At 44.6% G+C, this 7,466-nt stretch overlaps 1 long non-coding RNA gene across 1 annotated transcript; it reads right to left on the bottom strand.

The window, feature by feature from the left end:
• Positions 1-4,455: 4,455 nt before the first annotated feature.
• LOC119232516 (uncharacterized) lies at positions 4,456-6,599 on the bottom strand. Its single transcript, XR_005122132.2, has 3 exons — positions 6,347-6,599; positions 4,894-4,988; positions 4,456-4,615 (listed from the first exon to the last, which is right to left on the bottom strand). It is a non-coding gene; the product is annotated as an uncharacterized LOC119232516 (long non-coding RNA).
• Between the last annotated feature and the right edge of the window lie 867 nt (positions 6,600-7,466).

Below are 7,466 nucleotides of genomic sequence, written 5' to 3'. Positions count from 1 at the left end.
GGGCTACAGGCATTTAGTGAGTAGAAGCTATAGATGTTGCTAAACATCCTACAAATATATAGGACAGGTCCCTATCACAAAGGAAAATCCTCCTCTGAAATGTCAGCTGCATCAAAGTTGAGTGGCCTTGCTCTAGATGGCGACTATTGTACTTATTTAACCTTCAGAATAACCCTAGGGGTCCTCTGCTCTAGCCCCCACTTTACAGATGAGAATGTTTCAGGCTTAAAATAACTGATTTAAATTGTTTTGACTTTTGAACACTTGGCTTTCTTGAGATCTCTTTGGTTCTACGATAATGCAGAAACTGTAGGTTTGTTCAACAACTGGGAACTGGTTTCCTCAAATGTGAGCATGAAAATTATTAAACAAAGGCTAATCCAACCCCCATTCCATTCTGGGACGAGACTGGCTAACAGCTGGTGATGGGGCCAGGGGGAAGAAGATATTATATAATGTCTACAAAAACCATGAAAAGTTGACTTAACTGCTCTGATAAGCAAACAGTAAGATAGAGAATGAGAATCTACAGTGTTTCCCAGCATAGTATCCCGACGATTTCCCTACACCCTCTGTTCTTTATTCCTAACCTCTGATAGTGCGGTGGCATGTGCTGTCGAGAAAACAGGTCCAGCGCCATGAGCTCAGACAAGAGAGGCAATCTCTACTCTACAAACTTGTACAGAATTAGGTCATTGAATTCCAAGAGTGTGGGTTCTCTGGAAGACAACTTCTGTTTTTCTTTATTTCCTTTTTGATAAATGCCAAGCTTCTTGTCAAAATATTTATGAACAGAGACAACAAAATCAGACATTTTCTTTTGAACCATTTCTCTGCATCTGGTTTTGGTGTTCTGACTACTACTACTTCTTTGCTCTTTTTTCTTTCCTTTTCTCCATTGTCCATAGATTTTTCCATTTCCTTCTTTTCCTCTCTTTTCAGAGTACTTCTTATCACCCATGCAAAACTTGGAACAAGGGGAGGTTCTAAATAATTAGACCATCCACTGGACACACACGGTTGGGTCAATGAGGGAAATGATCTCTTTTGTGTAGTTGGAGGACAACAAATTTAATGTCTTTGAAAATGAATGAAACCTCCCCACCCGCCCTGAATATCTTTGCTCCAATAAGGTACACATTCAAATAAATGTTTTCTAATGATTTTCAAAGACCTTCTGCCCAAATCAGCCACCTGCTTGATTCTACCACAGACCCATCTTTAAGTAATACTGTTGTTATTGAAATTAAAGGAATTACAGTGAAACTTAAAATGCTGGTCAATTTAGCAAACAGTTGTTGAACATAAATTATAGGGCAAGGTTAGTATGATTCAACTAAACTCTGCCCTGAAAGAACCTAACATTTTGGTGGGGAAATGAGTAAACATCCAATTGTCCTATAGGTAGATGTACTGGTTACTGAATGTTGCACCACATATTTCTACTAAGAGTGGTGGTTTAAGATAATTCACATTTATCGTTGCATCATTTCTGTAAGTCAGAATCTGGCATGACGTGGCTGGGTGTTCTGCCTCAAGTTTTCTCCCAAGTCTGCAATCCAAATACTGGTTTAGAGTTTGTGGTGAACTTATCTGAAGACTCAACTAGAGAAAGATTCACTTCTAAGCCCAGTCATGTGGTTGTTGGAAGAATTCAGTTCCTTGCTGCTCATTGGACTGAGGGTCTCAGTTCTTTCCCAGAAATTGGCCAAAGACCACCCTCCGTTACTTGCCACATTGGCCTCTCCACCATGGCACCCTGCCATCAACATGTGGGAGCTGAGAAGGCAGGATGGTCTGCTGACAAAACCAAAGTCACCATCTCACTTTGGCTGTGACAGTCCATAATTTTTATGTATTCAATTGATTAGAAGTAAGTCATGGGTCCAGCCCATACTCAAGAAGAAAGGATCTTACAAGGGCTTGAATAACCTAGTGAGGAGGGAAGGTCACTGGGAATCACATTGGATCTGCCTGCCACAGGAAGGTGAAGGGATTTTTAGGGAGAGGCTCCAAGAAGCCATAACTCTGTCAAAGCAGGTAGGGGTGTAGAAATCTTATCTTTAAGAGGAGTGATTTTTGGACCAAATTTTAGGTTTTGGCATCTACTCAGTGATTTGTGGAATATTGTGAGACCTGCAGCTTGGGGCCTTGGTAGCTAAGCACTTAAGGGGTGATATCTCTAATCATGACAAGACATGGAACCTTAAGAGTGCCCCCCAAGTAAGGCTGTCCTCTTTAGTGTCTGTTTTAAGGAGAAGCTTACAGTCCATTGATCATTCACTTGTTTACCTATTCACTCATTTTGTGTATCATTTAATACTAGACAGTGAAACTCAAAGGTAAATGACCTTTTGAGGAATTTCTAGATAATGATACTAAAAAATGAGTAAGATCTCCCTTTGAGGACCTGTCTTCAGTATAGAGAAGAGGTCTGCAGACGATGTCCTGTGGATTTAATCTGCCCTGCCCTTTGTCTGTTTTTGTATAACTCATGTGATAAGAATGTTGTTTTATATTTTGTAATGTTTGAGAAAACAAACAATAGAAGATTGTTTTGTGACACATGAAAAATGATATGAAATTCGCATCGCTATGCCTATCAAGTTTTATGGGGACACAGCCACACCCATTTATTTACACATCATTTAGAACTGCTTTTGCTACCACTGTGGACTTGAATTATTGCTGCAGAGCCCCAGAAGCCAAAAATATTGGACTCTCTGAGCCTTTCAGAGAGAATATGCCCACCTAGGTCTCAGGGAAGATGGGCATGCCAAGGGATAATGGCCACACCATAACCCTTGATATACTAGACGCATAGACAAGGACCACTGGGCACCCAGAGGCTGGAGGTCCAATAACCAGTTCAGGGTTTGTCAGCGAAGCTTTGTGGTGGTCTTGAGGCTATGTAGGGGTCCTCCTGAAATGGCGGGGATAAAGAAAAATTATTCAAGGCACTTATTAAAGGCATTAGGGAAGACTTTATTCAAGAGCAGCTAGAGTGGGGGGTCTACAGTAAGGGAAGGGAGAGATACTGGGTTCAGCTCCAAATGCAAGAACTTGTGGAGGTTTTTAGTGCAGGATTTAAAGTCACTGTTTCCACATCAAGAGTAGGGGGCTTGTGGCTTAACCACCGTGATAGGATGTTTGCTGAAGGTTGTCTAGGGGTGATATGTTCAGGCTGTGAAAGGTTTTGCAAAATGGATCCAGCCTGATTTTTGTTAAGACTGGATTCAATGGCCTGAGGTTGGGGCTTAGTCAGAGCGAGCTTTCAGGGGCGCCTGACTCAATTTTGATCCAAAGAGTGTGTGAATGTTTGCCAGAGGAGAAAAGATAAAAGGAGAGTCTCTTTCAAGGTCCTTAAGTTGATGATGGTGGACACTTTAGAGGACTCAGGTACTCCATGAAACTGATGGCCAGAGCCTGAGCTTCTATGCACGTATGCAATTTTTTACCCCAGGGAGTGAGTCCATCTCCTTCAGCGGGTTTTGACAGAATCACTCTTGTGAGCAGACACAGTGGTCTATGCAAAACCCTCGACGTGAAAGAGAATAACACACTTGCAGCAGTCACCAGGGAGAACATGAAATAGGTTTCTGTGGGGTGTAGATGGAAATGAGACTAAGCAAGTGTCCCCCAGCCTCAGAGATTGTGACCCTGGATGGAGTGGGGGTCTGAGGCCAGCACAAGAATATTGAACAAAATCAAGTTAAGCAGCTTTGGTCTTTTCTCTCAAGTGGCCACTCCATCAAAAGCAGCTGATGGGGAGCAAAGAGCTCGGACACCCTACGGAGAGACTTCGGGTGGGCAGCTCGTTGTGTGAAAGCTAGAGCGGGCCAGATGTCCGGCGCTTTAAATCCCACCCTCCACCCCCTCTTCAAACCAAAGCAAGTCCCACTAGGTCTGCTCTGACCCTGAGAAAGTCTGACCAGGCAGAAGGCCCCAGGCCCAGCTTCCTCTGCAGGAACAGTCTTCACACAGTAATAAGGCTGTTTCGTCCAACATCATTTCATTACAATGTCGAAGAGGGAAAAACATCTCAGCCAACATAGAAAGAAATCCTATTTGAGGACTGCTTTCCTGATGCTTTGCTCCATCAGGTCCAGTTTCCAAGAATCTGTGTCCCATGTGAAGGGCACACTCGGCGTGCTGTGCCGGAGGGTGAGCGCCGGCCGGGAGGGAGAGCTCCTGGACTGGGGGAGCTGGCGGCTCTGGACTTGAGGTGTGTGGGGAGGAGGTAATGGTTTTCACTGAATTCCTTTATATATTTTATTTAGATTAAGTTCTGCTCAGCAGGGTGATTTCTTAATTAGAGCGGCCCAGCCAGGCAGACCTCCAGCTCAGACTCCTGTGCTGTCTTCTAAGGTTTCATAAGGGACCTTGTCCTGCCTTATTTCCTGAGTTCTAATATTTGAATAGTATGCAGTGGATTTCAATGGGAGGGAAAGACATGTAATTTAATCATCTTTATTAGATTTTGCTGTGGGTGGGGGAGAAAAAGAAGGAGGAGGGAGATGTGTCCTCTCTTTGTTCAGCCTATTTTTCTTTTTCTCTACCTTTCTTCCAGTGGTCAGAGAGGAGACTCGATGGCCTTTTCTTTGTTCTTCGTTTTCTAACAAGGAAACAAAATGAACATTAAGCCTGAAAGAGGAGAGTGTCCCTTGCAGGACTTTGCAAGTCCTGCTGGAGAGGTTTATGGAAACCAAGGCGCAGTCCCTGCCCTGGTCATCTCGATCCTGGGAGGGAAGGGGGTGAGTCGAGCCTCTTGGGGCCGGGTCCCCTCCATCACTGCAGGCTGCGCTCGGCAAGGCGTCACACAAGGAAGACAGAGGAGACCAGAGGTCTACGGCCTGGTCTCGTAGCTGCCATCAGCCAGGCCTGTTTGCTCACCGTCTGGGAGAAGATCCAGCGCAAGGCACAAGAGAGATGGGAGCTGCCACTGAGATAAGAAGCGAGGTCGCTGTCCTCAGGATGAGAAAGCCGAGCTGGGATGAACAAGAGCAAATCGTCAGCTAGAGAGACTTTGCTAGAGGAAAGGAATCTTTGGATTTTTTCAAGAAAGAGAGACAGAATTCAGCATGACACAGAAAGAAAAGGAAAGAATTGTGTCTGGGACTCTGCTAATTGTCCTGCTAGATGCCAGGGCATGTGTCCCTCTCTAGTTTTTTCCCACACCAGTTAGGACATTTGAAGGGTTTGTCTTCTTTCATTTATATTCTATTGGCCCCCACCCTGTCCTGTGTGTGCCCGCATGCACGCGTACACACACACACACACACACACACACACACACACACCCTACAGCCTAAAATCCTTCCTCATGCCCCTATCCTGTTGATCTTCCTTTACTTAAAAATTATCGGCAAAGAATTTATTCATTTGGGAGAATTCCAGGCACTACATTTATGTTCAGTTCAAATGAAATGGAATCCAGACTTTTCAAACTGTGCTGTTTTGCAGATAAAACACAAAGGCAGGGCCTCATTATCTGGAGACATGGCCTTTTCTTTTTCCTCCTGTCTTTTGTTTCTAAGCAATTTTAAGCTTGCTTGCAAAGTCTCATAACAGGGGGAGAACTCTGTTTTTTTTCACTGCATCTATTTCAGGAGGGTTTTTAGTTAAGAATAATAAATTTATCTCTAAACAGACGGGAGAGTTTTGCAAACCCTAGAAAAGACACTTTTACTAATATCCCCTATAGGCTGATCCTAATCCTCTCATTGTTCAAAATGCTTGGTCTACGAGAATCTTATTTATGTGCCAAATGTCTTTATTAAATCATTATATTAACACAGAAAAAAATCCTAATACAATGAGTTTCTCTGTATGATCAAAAGTTGTCCCTGGTTCCTGGTGATGGCTGACTCACGCCACAATGTTAAAAGGTAAAATTCCAGCAGGGCCCGATGTTTGGACAAATGTTTCAAAATTCATTGCCATCGGCCAGAGGGGTTCGGGTCCTAGGCGGGAAAAGGGCTAAGCTTTATCAATGCCTAGTCTCCAACAGCAAGAAAACTGAAAAACAGAGGCCGCCCACTCACCCATAGAAATTAATTCCTGGCAATGCTGTAATATGATTTGGCCTGTGGAAACATAATGGGTCTCTGATTGTCATTCTGACTTAGGAACCCCAGTGGCAAACTCAAAGACAAATTGTGCGTGTGAATCCAGGGCCATGGGATAGGGAAAGAGCTGAAAAATTCAAGGAGAGCCAGGCTTGGTGTGCTGGAAGATCGCATTTTGAAATTAAACAAAATGAACTTAAAAATATCTCTGGATGCAAAATGAATGCATGTTTCTGGGGGCGGGGAGAGGGAAGGGGTGTGGATCACCCAGAAAGTACCTCTGTTTTCCATCCCCAGTCTTGATTTTCCTCTGTGGATGTGAAGGAGGGTTATAGGGTCTGGCTGGTGGGTGTCCTTTAGAAGCCTGGTGCCAGATGGATTTCAGGGCAACCCCATAAGTAGAAGAAACTGAACTTGTTTGGCCCGAGGACTATGAATGGGGGTGGAGGGTATGAAAGCCACAAGTAGTCAGCACCAGGACCCCAGGAAGCAGCAGCCCCGTGGGCAAAGCAGGTGCAGGTCTTGGGTATCACCAAGCTGCATGGACAGAGAAATGATGTGTCTGACGTCACAGAGACAAAGGGTGTGGTCCTGGAGATGCTCAAAATCCTTTAATCTTGGGGCCTCCCCTGGTGGCGCAGTGGTTGAGCACTGGGCTGCAAAGCTGCCCTCAGCCTCTGCAGCACCAGTTCAATCCCCGTCTGCCGGCGAGGGTCCCACATGGCACGACAGACCTCTCTTGCCATGCCCGCTGCTCCCCTCAGCAGTGTACTTCATCAGTCTGCCTGTTCTGTCCCCGCTCTGGCTCTGGTGAATTCTCTCACCCTCCCGTGCCTCTGACTGTACCCAGTGCTTGTATAAATAAATAAATAAATCTTTAAAAAAAAAATCCTTTAGTCTTTAAAGATGATTAACCAGAATTACTTTTCTTGCTGATTCCAGATGTCTCGGTTTCTCCTATTATGACTAAGTATCTGCCATGGTAAAAATGAAATGATTCCCCTCCCCCCAATATGAGACATAATAAACATTTGGTGATTTTTCTCTTTTCTTTTTAATTGCAATTGTGAAGGACGGGGCCTGATATTCCACCGGGTCTGGCTTAGATTGGCCCCTGGCTGGGAGACTTGTGTTAATTTAGTGACCGCAGTGATGCCCGCCTCTAACTGCCTCAGCTCTTTGCCCAACCAGTCTGTCCAGGCTTTTTTCTGCTATAGTAGTGGTTGAACTCTCCAGTCCTTGCCCCAGACACCTCAGGATGCACAAGGGGAAGACAACTGGCCAAGATGAGGGGGGGTAAGATCTCTGCCCCTGAAACAGAGCGAAGTTAATTGTCCATGAGAGAGGTTGATCCCACAAATAATCATAAGCACCCTAAGTACGCCAATAAAAACTGCA

This window comes from Talpa occidentalis, unplaced genomic scaffold (assembly GCF_014898055.3).
Source record: "Talpa occidentalis isolate TD23 unplaced genomic scaffold, MPIMG_talOcc4v2.1 talOcc4.7, whole genome shotgun sequence".
NCBI lineage: Eukaryota > Metazoa > Chordata > Mammalia > Eulipotyphla > Talpidae > Talpa > Talpa occidentalis.
The sequence above is the reverse complement of the archived record's forward strand: the minus strand, read 5'-3'. Positions and strand labels throughout refer to the sequence as shown.